Source organism: Belonocnema kinseyi, chromosome 2 (assembly GCF_010883055.1).
Source record: "Belonocnema kinseyi isolate 2016_QV_RU_SX_M_011 chromosome 2, B_treatae_v1, whole genome shotgun sequence".
NCBI lineage: Eukaryota > Metazoa > Arthropoda > Insecta > Hymenoptera > Cynipidae > Belonocnema > Belonocnema kinseyi.
The window spans coordinates 21,873,385-21,886,647 of record NC_046658.1 but is presented as its reverse complement, the minus strand read 5'-3'; the positions used below and the strand labels follow the sequence as shown (position 1 = coordinate 21,886,647).

Below are 13,263 nucleotides of genomic sequence, written 5' to 3'. Positions count from 1 at the left end.
TCTGGACCGTTATTGTATTTCTCATTGGATTATTTCTTCACCATTTTTATGTACTGATCTTATGAAAGAACTTCAACAACAAAATAACTGGCTTAAATATCATCATCATGGCACTGAGGGGTTTAAAAGAGATGTCCCAATGAACTTCCTTTATGCTAATTTACGTGACATTGCTCGAACTGCCAAACTAATGTACACCATAGGACATGAAAATGCCGAGTTACTACAGAAAACTACAAGGAGACAAGTAATAAATTTAGGGGAACTAAAATGTCCATCATTTACAAAATTACTATTCATAGACGAGTTTTGTTTCCATCATGGTGTAAAAAAGGAAACAATGTTTATGTGTGCTTTTAATAATGCACTCAAACTAAAGAACTGGATCGAGAAGCAATAAGAAGATAATCTACTCTTATTATCCTACAATAAAATACATTAGTACAGTATGGATAAGGATACAGCAGACTTTATTAATAAAACTGCCCTACAAATATCATCTTAAAAATAGGAACAGCTTACAAATTCTGAAAGTACTTCGACTCCCAAAAGCTCGGCCAGTCGGCGTATTGCCGGCAGTACAGATTACTAAACGTTGGACGAGACCATATGCAATTGTGACTAATTTTGATGAACAGTCCGAACCTGGAACATACTGGATCGCCCTTAACGTTAAAGATAATGGAAGAGGTACCTACTCTAAGATCTATGGGTTACCGCCTCTTATACCTAAACAGCTTTTTCGTTTAGCGGGAAATTGTACCTTCTACAGGTGGAATACAAAGAGACTACAAACTGCGACTTTAAATGTTTGTGGGCAATATTGCATTATGTTTCCCCATTGTATGTGTAATAGTTATTCTATGTCTGATTTTACTAATTTTTTTACGAATAATGTAGAAAAAAATTATTGTCTTGTGAGAAAGTTTTACAAGTTGCTGTAGAAATGTGAACTCAAATTTAAAATCTCGTGGCAGTATCTGCTGCCATGAAGAAGGTCCAACCCGCCATCGACGCTTCCTTTATTAGATGGTTCGAATAACGGGGATTAAAAAATTTTTTCATTCTCAATTCCAAAATAATCTTTCTAAAACCTTGAAACTCAAAATCTGTGAGTTCTTGCGATCAAAAGAAATCTAAAACACGTCTTAAAATAGTAAAAATAAATGCATCTTGATACTTATTGTTTAAAATTTAGTTTTCATTATCTAATATCAAGCCATTGATTTTTAACTTCCCAAGTACAAGTTTAGATGTATTTAATCGCAAGAAAGGTCACAGATTTCGAATTCCAGACATTTAAATCGTTAATACCAGAATTTAAAACAAAATCCCTTTTAACTTTTTATTCACATTGAGTATCCTGTCTAACAATAGACCTGAGCCTAGGAAAGCCAACCCACCTCAGGAAAAACGTAGCGTTGATGGATGCAAACTGAATTAAAAGATGGCTTCAGAATTATTTCAAAATTTGAAACACAAAACTAAAATCTGAGTAATAAGCAAGTAAATTTATGCAGCCATTTTTCAATTTCGCCTATCTATAATTAAAGAAAGTGACCAAATTATTATAGCTATATGTTTTTTTTTTATAAATCGACAATTTTGGAGTTTGATTATTCTTATTTTGGGAAATGTAAAAGTAATTATCAGCTCATTTAAAATAGTAGTTCGGAAATTTTATGCTATTAAGCATATTTTGTATATTCACAGATATCAATACAAATATTAAAAAAATATTATCTTTAGAATTATGTCAGGGCGTCTACTCAAATGCCGTAAAAAATTCCCTAACAATTCCAGTTTTTTTCCAGGTGGCTATAGATTGTTCCAAAGTATAATTTTTCTGACCGAGGGGCCACTCAAGCATGAAGTAACAAATTTTTATATCAATTCTGATACTAAATCCCTTCGAAATATTACATAATATACTTTAAAAGAAAAGACTTTTTTCTTAAAATAGCTGCCCTACAAATTATTCCTTTTGATGTTAAAATGTCCCAAGAATATACACATTATTAAACAAATATTTAGGGATTGAAAAATTATGAATTATATGTTTTTATGTTCTTATAAATATATAACTGTGTAGGAACGGTATACTTTTTATATATAAAACTAAATAATTATGTTTTTTAATTCACAAAAGTAACTTTATAGAAGCACAAGAAATTTCTTAATCGTACAACCTTTCAGAAATATTATTATTACTACTGAAAAATCTGCCCGCTCAGAGGGCACATTCTCTTTGCGGGCTTCATGCGTGTCTACCATTGATCGCAAGTGTGAGCGCTCTTAGGATACGCGACTGTTGGTTTTAGCGCTTCGCGCTCGATAATATATTTACCTCGCGTCTTTAACAAAGGCATTCTCATCACGTATTTCGTGCTTCGCACTCGATTTTGTCTATAAATATGAACTTTTCTATACTATGAGAAACTCTATTATATAAAATGTATATTATATTTATTTCTGCACTTTGGGTTGATATTCCTTATTCAGATATTGCAAAGTAAGGCCCAAATTTTATTTTTCACGAATACTTTAATATTTGCTCCTTATGTTGCACTATTTTATTCTCAGCTAACATAAAAAATGTTTGGTTTTAATACATTTATATTATAATAATTCATAATATGTATAATATTTTTATGTATATGTATTGAAACATACGCAAGTTTGAGCATCGACATCGACAACCGTAATTAGGTGAGTGACTTCTTTTTTGTTAAAGCCTCTTCAGCTTTAACGAATACATTCTCATCACGTATGTCATGCTTCGCACTTGAATTTGTATCTCAACGTGTATATCATTACCATAAATGTATATTATTATAAGTCATAACATGCATTGATATTAAAACAGACGTAGTTTCATTGTCTCTTTAAAAAAAATCCGCGTTCTTTAAAAAAGTTTGTTGTTAAACATTTTACTGCAACATTTAAAAATTTTACTGCAACAATCAAGTAGGGCAAAATAAGGCAATTTCCACACGGGTACTTAGCTGATTTTACTTGAAAGAAGCAAGTATTTTTTTTTGCAAGGGGCCGATTTTCTTGAATCAAGAAAATACGAGTAATAGAATCAGGACAACTATTTCAATCAAGAATATATTTACTCCAAGCAAAAAACTATTAAGCCAATTTGTTCCACTATTCTTATTTGCGTCAAGTTTACTAAAATATTGAGTCAAGAATATTATATTCTCATTATAAGTAACTAAAACTCTAAAAAAAATTTCTTTATCCAATTCAATTCATATAATTATTTTGAGTATTATTTTAATTGAAACAATTTTCATGTTCTCGAGATAAGAAAATCAAGGTATTCAGCGAAGAAATAATTTCTCTCAGAATGATGCTTGAATATTTCCCTCGCGAAGGAATAAGGAGACCCAACTACCAGTGGGAAGCCATTCGAAACTATCAATAGAAACATTACCGTAAGTGGTAGGCACAATACCTGGAAAATCTGAAATTTTGATGCGCAGGTGCGCAGGTAATTGTTTGAAAAATGTGTGAACAGATTTTGAGAAGGAAGAGTATAGGTAAGTACCTTTTAAATTTGTAATATGATAAAGAAATAATGGAAGTAATATAACTTGATTTAAAAGTTTAAAGTTTTTCGAAACTTAAACATGAAAAATATTATAATTTCATTAGAAGTTATTATGAGGTGACTCAGTTTAGAAATTGGTAAATTACGTATTTATAAGCATGTATACAATTTGATCAGCACGGATAATTGCAAATAATGTGATATTATAATGAAACGCCCTACCGATAGAAATCTCAGAGTCTATGCTAAATTTTCTCAAGGCTCTGAGAAGTTCTGAGAAAGTCTCCGCAGGCACACAGGTAAGATATATTTAAAGGTCCAGGTAACTCGTTTAAATATTTTAAAGGATTTAAAGGTGTTGGTTCAATCAGACTTTGAATTTTTTTTTAATAGGTACGGCACTGATTCCATATATATTTTTTCCTAAGGATTTGTGAATGAAAGAAAGAAAACTTGTCGAATATCCAGGGTTCTGCGAGATCCTCGGCTCAATAAAATATTGAAAAATCAAAAAATTTGTTGAGGAAATGATTATTTTCCCGACAATTATAAATTTTGCGAAAGATAGAAACCAGCGGGTAGCAGACGGCAGCATTTGAAAGATTAGAATCGTTTGCTAATTTATTTTTTACTCACAATTCTGACATAATGGAAGAATTCTAGAGATTCACGGCTCTTCCAAAGGGCCAGGTCTTGAAGATGGTGTCCCCAAATTTTGCGAAATACGTTGTGAAATTGAGCAAAAAGCAGAGAAAACTAACATGCCATGTCTGTGTTTTTGTAACTGTATTTGTGATCGACCACCAGGCTAGCTGTTACCTTCACTCTATACGCGGAATCGGGGCGTCCTTCGTTATCGTCCGTGGGCCATGACTGCAATTCTCAAAGGGGAAAACCTCTTCTGGGATATTGAGTTTTTGATGAGGCTATCATCAATCGATATTACTTCAAAAATAATAATACACGTGTCCCGGATTTTTTGGTCCCTTGTAAGAATTATCAGCGTTTGTAAATCACATTAGCCAAGGGTGAAGAAACTCTACCCGCTCGCGCGCGTGAACCCTCATCAAGATCCGCTGGTCCATTGGACCAGAGTCTGACTGTAGACCACGCTGTCGGGGGTTCGAATCTTTTTCTCAACTTTTTTTTTTCGTATTGTAAACATGTCGAGTAATAATTTTTAATGCTACCCCGGCGGATGAATTATTTGTTAGAAAAATACTACTGGGAAATAAATATCTTGCAGACACTTTTCGAATAATTTATTTGTATAATCGTAATTTTTTTTTACATTTTTGCGGTGATAATTGTCATGGATTATTACGTAGCGGGGTGATGCAGTGTTCACTGCAGCGACGGAAGAAATGAGAATTTATCAAATTTATACGTCTACAGATGTTATTTGCAAAAAAAGTCCATTTCAGTATTTTCTAGGAAATTGTATCCACATTTTTTGTTTTTATTTCCCAATTGAAAACTGCCTAATCTTTGGCTGATTCTCATTTCTTCCGTCGCTACAGTGAACACTGCATCACCCTGCCACGTGATAATCCATGACGATTATCACCCGCAAAAATGTAAAAAAAATTACGATTATACAAATAAATTATTCGAAAAGTGTCTGCATGATATTTATTTCCCAGTAGTATTTTTCAAACAAATAATTTATTCGCCGGGAAAGCATTAAAAATTATTACTTGAAATATTTACAATACGAAAAACAAAGTTGAGAAAAAGGTTCGAACCCACGGCAGCGTTCCGAAATTCCGAAATTGAAATGAAAATACGATCATAAATAAGAAGCAGAGATTTTGAAATTAAAATAAGAATTGGACCATAAATAACAAGCAGATAGGCTATATCAATAGAGTAGCCGACACTCAAGGGTCCTTTGTTAAGCTTTCGGATTAAAATTTAGAAATAGATTTTTTAAATTTTATAGTTGTAACAGTGAGGGCTTTAAAAAATCGAAGTGTATTCGCCTTCTTCGGCGTGCAACTTGCACCAAAATCCGGCGCTTGACACCTCATGGCCTAGAATAACAAAGTTTTGCGACCTGCATCAAAACAAACGAACAGAACCTCTTTAACTTACGTCAGTTTGACAAAATTTCTGACTCGCACACTTTTCTATGTATAGGAAGAGGACAACTGCGTATCTGCGTACGAAAATGTAAGATCTGCCTGCAATCTCCATGACACTTACGATAATGTTTCTATTGCCAAGTGGGGAAACGGAGTTAGGTCTCCTTATTATTCCTTCGTGATTTCCCTCCAAATAATTAATAACTTGAAACGAAGGTCAGATTTACTTCGAAGATACATAATGTTATCAAGATAGAATCACAACAGTGTCCTCAACTCAAGAACTGTATACTTGATACAATAGACATTGCACACATACTATGAAAATGAATATATTGCTTTAAATTAATTCACTTCTTACTGTACAAGTATCTTATTATATATAATAATTGACCAATTTACGCAGTATGAAGTTGGTTCTCTTCGCTGCTAATACATTCTGTTCGCAGCATGAAGTTGATTCGTAGTGATAACTCGTTTTCATTATTTCATTTGGAGATACAGTTATTTTGAGATATAATCATATTTATAAACTTCAAAACATTGGTGCACTTTGATAAACTACTAACATTAAGCTGGCACACAAATCAAATCAGCCACAAAACAAGACTCAAAAATCATTTCTTTCCTAAAATTATTTAAAGTTTATAAATGTGCTGCGTATATATTTATTTCCGCTGATAATTTAAATTTATTAATTTACTTAAATTTAAACAATTTCGAATTTTTTTAACCGTGAAAAATTTGTGGGAATCGGAAAATTACTGGAAATTTTTTTCCTTTATTAAAACGGCCTCCCTGAAATTACTTTTGTTTCGTTTACAAGGTAACAAAAGCCGTCCTAATAAAAAAGTAATGATAAATATTCCTGCTAAACACAGGAATTCTTTTTTCAAAAAACAAAAAAATTGTATTTTTTTTACACACAATTTATGTGTTCGATAATAGCAGTTTGATATCAAATGATCATGTGATATTCTAATTTAAACTAATCAAGTTTTAGGAAACATGTTTTTCAACTTTAAAAATAAATGTTAATCAAGCCGAATACAAAAAATTAATTTTTCCTTAATTGAAAATTATTTTCTTTATTCGGCAGGATTTTTTTTCATCATTTTCAATTTTATATTTTTACTTCTTATCTGAAATAGTGCAAAAAATATCTACGATTTTTACAACTATAGAGTAAATTTCAAACACTTACAAATTTTTAAAGTTTGAAACACTTCCCGGCGCACAGTGGGGCGAAATCCCGAAAGCGTGGCAGAAAACCCAAAAATTAAAATGTCACCAACAGTTATTTGAAGGTTCAGGTCAGGTACAGGGATATTTGAGGAGTCCGAATTCGCTGGTAGGAGCGCCCAGACATTTCCACTTGCATGTATATTGCAGTTCTAAAGTGGGCGCTCGACAGGTAGGAGGTCATAGGCAGCAAGGCCGGGAAACAGTATTGTGTTTGGAAGCCTGCAATAAGTGTCAGAGTCAAGGAAATTGAAATCTTTGAAATGGAGTCTTCAGGTGCAGGTAAGTGGACCATTTAGAACTTTATAAATTATTGTATTCATTGAATCTACGTAAATTATTGTATAATATACTTTACAAAAAAATCCGGAAAATCGCATTGGTAAATTCTCCAACAAAATATAAAAGTTTATGAATCCATCATAATTCAGTCATGAAATTCATCTCAGTTGTTAGCCTACATAAGTATATATCTAATAACTAGCAGTCTTGTGCGCGTCACGGCGCGCACCTATCTATCTTTGTATGAAAAAGAATAAATGAAAAGCCTATCATTTCTATGTTATACATATTTAATGAATGTTACAAAATATTAGTATAAAATAATACAAGACTTCAAGGGATGAGTTCTGTATCTGAAACTGTAATTAATCGTTTATAATAGGATTTCAACGAATTCCTTATTTTTAGGTAGAAAATGAATTATTTTATTCCAAATGAGCTTTTTTTTATTAAAGATTAATTTACATCTAATATTGATGAATAGCATTCACTACGATTTTGTAGCTCACGTTGATGATAATCATATTCTTATATTCTCATATTCTGTATAAGCTTGTTGCTACTTGGTAAACTCTTCCCTGAAAATCTTGGTTAAGCCTCCTCAACATTAGTTCATGCATTCAATGTCATAAAATTTTTAGTAATAACTGTTTCATTATTCCGATTTATACCAAATCATTACACTACTTTGTAAGGCAAATTTCTGCCAATTTTCGATTATCGGGCTTAGTTAAGTCTCCCACTTTTCCCTGGACTTATCACATTAAAGTTTATGAAAAACATAAATATTTTGTTTAAAATTAAAATAATAATTATTATATTTCAAATTTCATTGAAATTAATGAAATATTGTATTAAAAATAACACTTTCAATAAATAACTATTTAAAAAATTGTCATGTGGGGTGAAGATGTTGTAAAAAATTTGGTTGATGGTGGTAGATGGAGGGTCAAGGTGTTATCTGCATTCGTTGGATTATCAAATATTACATTTTCAATCTAAAATTAATATTTGCAGGTTAAAAAGTCAACTACTTTGTTGAAAATTTCCATGCTGGTTCGAAAATTCAACTCTGGTTAAAAATTTAAATATTTTGTTGAAAATATTTTCCTTTTGTTTTAAGATATACACCACTACGTTTTCATTGAGAATTATTTTTTTTAATGCAACTCTTTTTGGTTAAAGATTAATCTTTTTTGTTTGAAAATTTGGCCATTCAGTTTAAAATTAACATTTGTAGGTTGAAAACTTAACTATTTGGTTAAAAGTTAAACTATTTGGTGTCAAATGCAAATCTTTCATCAAAAAGCCAAATTTTTAACAAAACCGTTTACAATGAAAATGAAAAAGTTTAATTTTCAGTTTTAAAAAATTAACGAATTTGCAATCAAATAGTTACTTTTTCATCCAAAAATATAACATTTTAACAAAATGGTTAAACTTTTAAGTCAGTAGATAAATTTTCAACCGAAAACTAAAAAATATGATTATTCTAAAACAACAACAGCTGAATTGTGTCATTCGCGGTTGAAAATTCATCTTCTTCATTGAGGATTCAATTATTATTTTTTTGAAAATTACTTCATAGTTAGTTAAAATTTTATGTTTTTTAGTTGAAAATTTAACCCTTTAGTTTAAAAATGCACATTTCGATGAAAATTCTTTATTGCGGTAGGATATTAGTCTTCTCGTTTGAAAATTCATCTGTGTGATTAAGAACAAAACTATTAAGTTGCACATTCCGTTTTTTTTGTTAAAAATTTAATTCTTTAACTAAATTAAACTCTCCCACTTTCGGTGAAAAATTGAAATTTTGAATTACAAATTGATATTTTTGTGTTGAAAAATCAATTATTGGTTTTAAACATCGCCTTTTTTTATATAAAATTAATCTTTTTGGTTGAAAATTCATCTGTTTGCTTGAAAGTTCAACTATGTATGTATCATCAAATGCACCTATTTTATTAAAATTTCAATTAATTTGTTGAAATATAATTGTTTGTTGTTAAATATTAATTCTTTTAACTAAAAAGGAATTATCCTATTTCGGGATTTATATTTTTATATTTTTAATTAGAAATTTATCTTTTTTAGTTGAAAACTCCACTATTTGTTTGAAAACTGATCTTTTTCATTAGGGTTCAACTATTTTGTTAAAAATTGATTAAAAAATCAACTGCACAATTTCAGGGTGAAAAATTATATTTTTTATTAAAAATTAATTTTTTCATTTGAAAATTCGTTTTTTTTTATTATTTTCAACATAGATGCCCGAATTCGACTTTTTTGTTTCAGATCGGAAAAAAACGTCTTGCGTAATTTACTGTAAAAGTATTTTAATCGCTGAGAGATTGTGCTAAATAATGTGTAGAACCTGCCTGGTTATAAGTAAATTCTATTTTATTTTTAATTCTTTTTATAATATTGTTCTTGCATTTAAAATTAATTTAGTTGATCATTCTATTATTTGTTTTGAGAAAATTTTGTTTAATTAAAAATTAATCGTTGTGATTAAAAATTAATCTTTTTTGTCAAAACTTTTACTATTTCATGTCAAGTTCTTCTGTTTTCATTAAAACTTCATCTTTTTTGTTAAAAATTATTTTATGGGTGAAAAATTAATCTGTTTTTTATTATTCTTAAAATAGATGCCCAAAATCGATTTTTTTGTCTCAGATCGGAAAAAAACGTCTTGCATAATTTACTACAAAAGAATTTTAATCGCTGAGGGGGTTCTGCTAAATAATCTGTAGAACCTGCCTGGTTATAAGTAAATTCTATTTTATTTTAAATTCTTTTTATAATTTTGTTCTTTCATTGAAAATTAATTTAGTTGATAATTCCATTATTTGTGTTTTTTTAAATTTTGTTTAATTAAAAATCAATCGTTGTGATTAAAAATTCATCTTTCTTGTCAAAACTTTTAATATTTGGTGCCAAGTTCAACTGTTTTAATTAGAATTTTTAATAACCTGTAGAAAATTTCATTTTTTGGATTGAATATTAACTTTTATAAACTAAAAACTGAATTATTCTATTTTTGTTTAAAAATTGATATTTTGAATTGAAACTTCATTTTTTTTGTTAGAAATTATTTTATGGTTAAATAATTAATCTGTTTTTTATTATTCTTAACATACCATAGATGTCCAAATTCCATTTTTTACATTCTCATAAGGGATCGTCCACAAATTACGTAAGATGTTTTTCTTTTGTTTATATCGTTGTGTCCTTCTCAACTTCACAGCAATTTTATGCTCGTCTTTATTCAAACAAAAGAAAAACGTCTTACGTAATTTGTGGACGATCCCTAATTTATGATTGAGAAAGTATTAGAATTGTCGGAAATTTTACATCACACTTTTTCAACGGATCTCCACGTTTCGAGACCCTCTGAATACGAAAATCAGGTTTTCACGATGGCGTCTGTCTGTCCGTCCGGCCGTTCATCCGTAAACACGGTAACTCTAAAAAAAATTAACGAATCAAATTCATCTTTGGCACACTTTTTTTAGGTCCTAAAATAAAGGACGAGTTCGTTAACCAGCCATTTTTGATAAAAATTCAAAAAGTGAGCGCATTTTGAAATTTTTTGAGACCACTTTTTTCAAAATTTGAAAATTCTATGTACTACAATTTCGTTAAGAATCACTTCTTGATAGGACGCGTACAACTTGTCGGAAATCGAGCGCGCAGCGCGAGTGTCACGATGAGAATGTGTAACTCAAAGCCTACAGAGCTTTGAGAAACTTAATCTTTGACTATACTTAATTAAGTAGACAGAATAAATGAATATCCGAGCGTGAGGTGTAATTATGTTCGAGCGCGAAGCGCGAGGTAACTTATTATCGAGCGCGAAGTGCTAGATTCGACCGTCGCGCGTCCTAGACGCGCTTAAACTTGCGAGTGAAGCGAGCGGCGCATGTAGCGCGTGACGAGAATGTGCCCGCGTTGCGGACAGATTTTTTGTCTTATATCAGAAAAAAACGTCTTGCATAATTTACTATAAAAAATGTTAATCACTGAAAGATTCTGCTATATAATGTGTAGAACCTGCCTGAATTTAAGTGAATTCTATCTTATTTTGAATACTTTATATATATTAATGTACTTGGATTGAATATTAATTTAGTTAAAAATTCTGTTATTTGTTTAAAAAGATTTTTTAAAATAGAAAATTAATCTTTGTGATTGAAATTTTATCTTTTTTGTTAAAACTTTTACTATTTACTGTCAAATTCGTCTGTTTTGGTTAAAATTTTAAATAACTTGTAGAAAATTTCATTTTTTTATTGAATATTAAGTTTTATATACTAAAAACTGAAATATTATATTTTTGTTTAAAAATTGATATTTCTTATTGAAACTTGATTTTTTTTAGTTAAAAATGGAATTATCTGTTTGAAAATTACCGTATTTTGTTGAAAATTTGTGTTTTTTGTTTGAAATATAAATATGAAGACCCGATACATCCATAAACCTGAACATAATTCATTCAATCCCAAATTTCTTAAACCATATATTGTTTAAAAGCACATAAAACATTGGAAGCCTATATATTTTATACAGCTGTTTTGTTGTGAAGGTCAAGTGCAAGGAGTTTAATGGTACTTTTCTGATAGTGAGTAAAATTAGTGTAACATTGGTGTATTTTTATTTATAAGTTAATGTTTTAGTAATTACTTTCATTCAATATAAACATGAAGTATTATTCCTGTGATGCATGGAATTTTTTATAAAATTTCATTGCTGATAAAAAATGTGGTAGCAACTTTTTGAGATTTTGAGGTTAATATTACATTTTGCAATTCAAGAGCGAACTGCTCGCAGTAAACAAATTTATCAAACAGACGTAAGATGAAAACATAAAAACCTATTTTTTATTGTCATCCTGATTAAAAAAGTTTCTGTTTTTCACCAAAAATTTTATAAATTTGAATGAAATCTTTTTGTAATTTGTAAGAAAAATTTCAGTAAAAGCTTAACTTTCTTAAAGTTTTTGTGGTACATTTTCATAACCTTTTATAGCAAAAAATAATATTTGATAGATTTTTGTAGATATGTACGGAAGATTTACATGAAAGTGGCCAAAATTATCTAATTCTGCGACCAGCAGTTTGCTTTTGTATTCTAAAATCAATTTCTAACCTCAAAATTTCAAAAGTTGTTATCGCATTTTCCGCCAGCCATGGACTTTAATAACAGATTCCATGCTTCATAAAAATATTACTTAATGTTAATGTTTATATTAATAATAAGTAATAGATTAAACATTAACTTATAATTAAAAATATACTAACCCTACCGATAGAAATCTCAGAGTATATGCTAAAGATTCTCAAGGCTCTGAGAAACTCGGAGAAATTCTCCGTAGGCATTCAGTTAGATATATTTAATGTCCAGATAGCTCGTTCAAATGCTTTGAAGGCCTTAAAATGTTCGTTCAAAAATACTTGCGCGTGCTTGAACTGTGCGTCGTTCATTGGCTCTAGTTCGCGTATGTATTTAAAAATCAAGTACAGACGCGCACCGTAGCCAATGAACGTCACTCAAATCCAAGCAAGCGCAGATCAAGCCAGCTTCGTTGGGATGATTTAACTTCAAGAAAACGGGTGTAATGTTCCATTACTGTCTAACTCAGGGTGACTCACGAGTGTCCCTTTCGCACGCGTGTAGCTATCAAAGATCGAACTGCAGCAGTATGCGGGTGTTCGTTTCGTGATTGTTTAAACAAAATGATTGTTCTATCAAGAGGAAAAAATTAACATTTTTGCATCGAATAGAATTTTTCCATATTCTTCAGCTGATTTTTGATTCAAAAGGGCCTATGAAATTTTCCTCTATCTAGCATATCTTTTGAGTTAAAATTGGTTAAATATCCGAAAAATGCAAAAATTGTGATTTTGAACGCTCTAACACCTAATGAAAAAATATTATATTTTACACATTATGGGTTGTCATGTACTAGACAGTCTGATAAGTACCTGAAAATTTTAAGAGATGGCATTAGTATTCGCTAATGTGAACCATTTTCGTCGAGCTTGATCCTTCAAATGACGCCTGTCAAAACTTCAGCCATTTATGTTTACACATTTA

General features: G+C 30.3%; 1 long non-coding RNA gene across 1 annotated transcript in view; it reads left to right on the top strand.

The window, feature by feature from the left end:
- Positions 1-7,066: 7,066 nt before the first annotated feature.
- The window catches only part of LOC117167832, a 240,469-nt gene continuing 234,272 nt past the window's right edge, over positions 7,067-13,263 (top strand). Inside the window, exon 1 of the long non-coding RNA XR_004466437.1 lies at positions 7,067-7,167. This is a non-coding gene — a long non-coding RNA (uncharacterized LOC117167832). The remainder of the gene's footprint in view (positions 7,168-13,263) is intronic.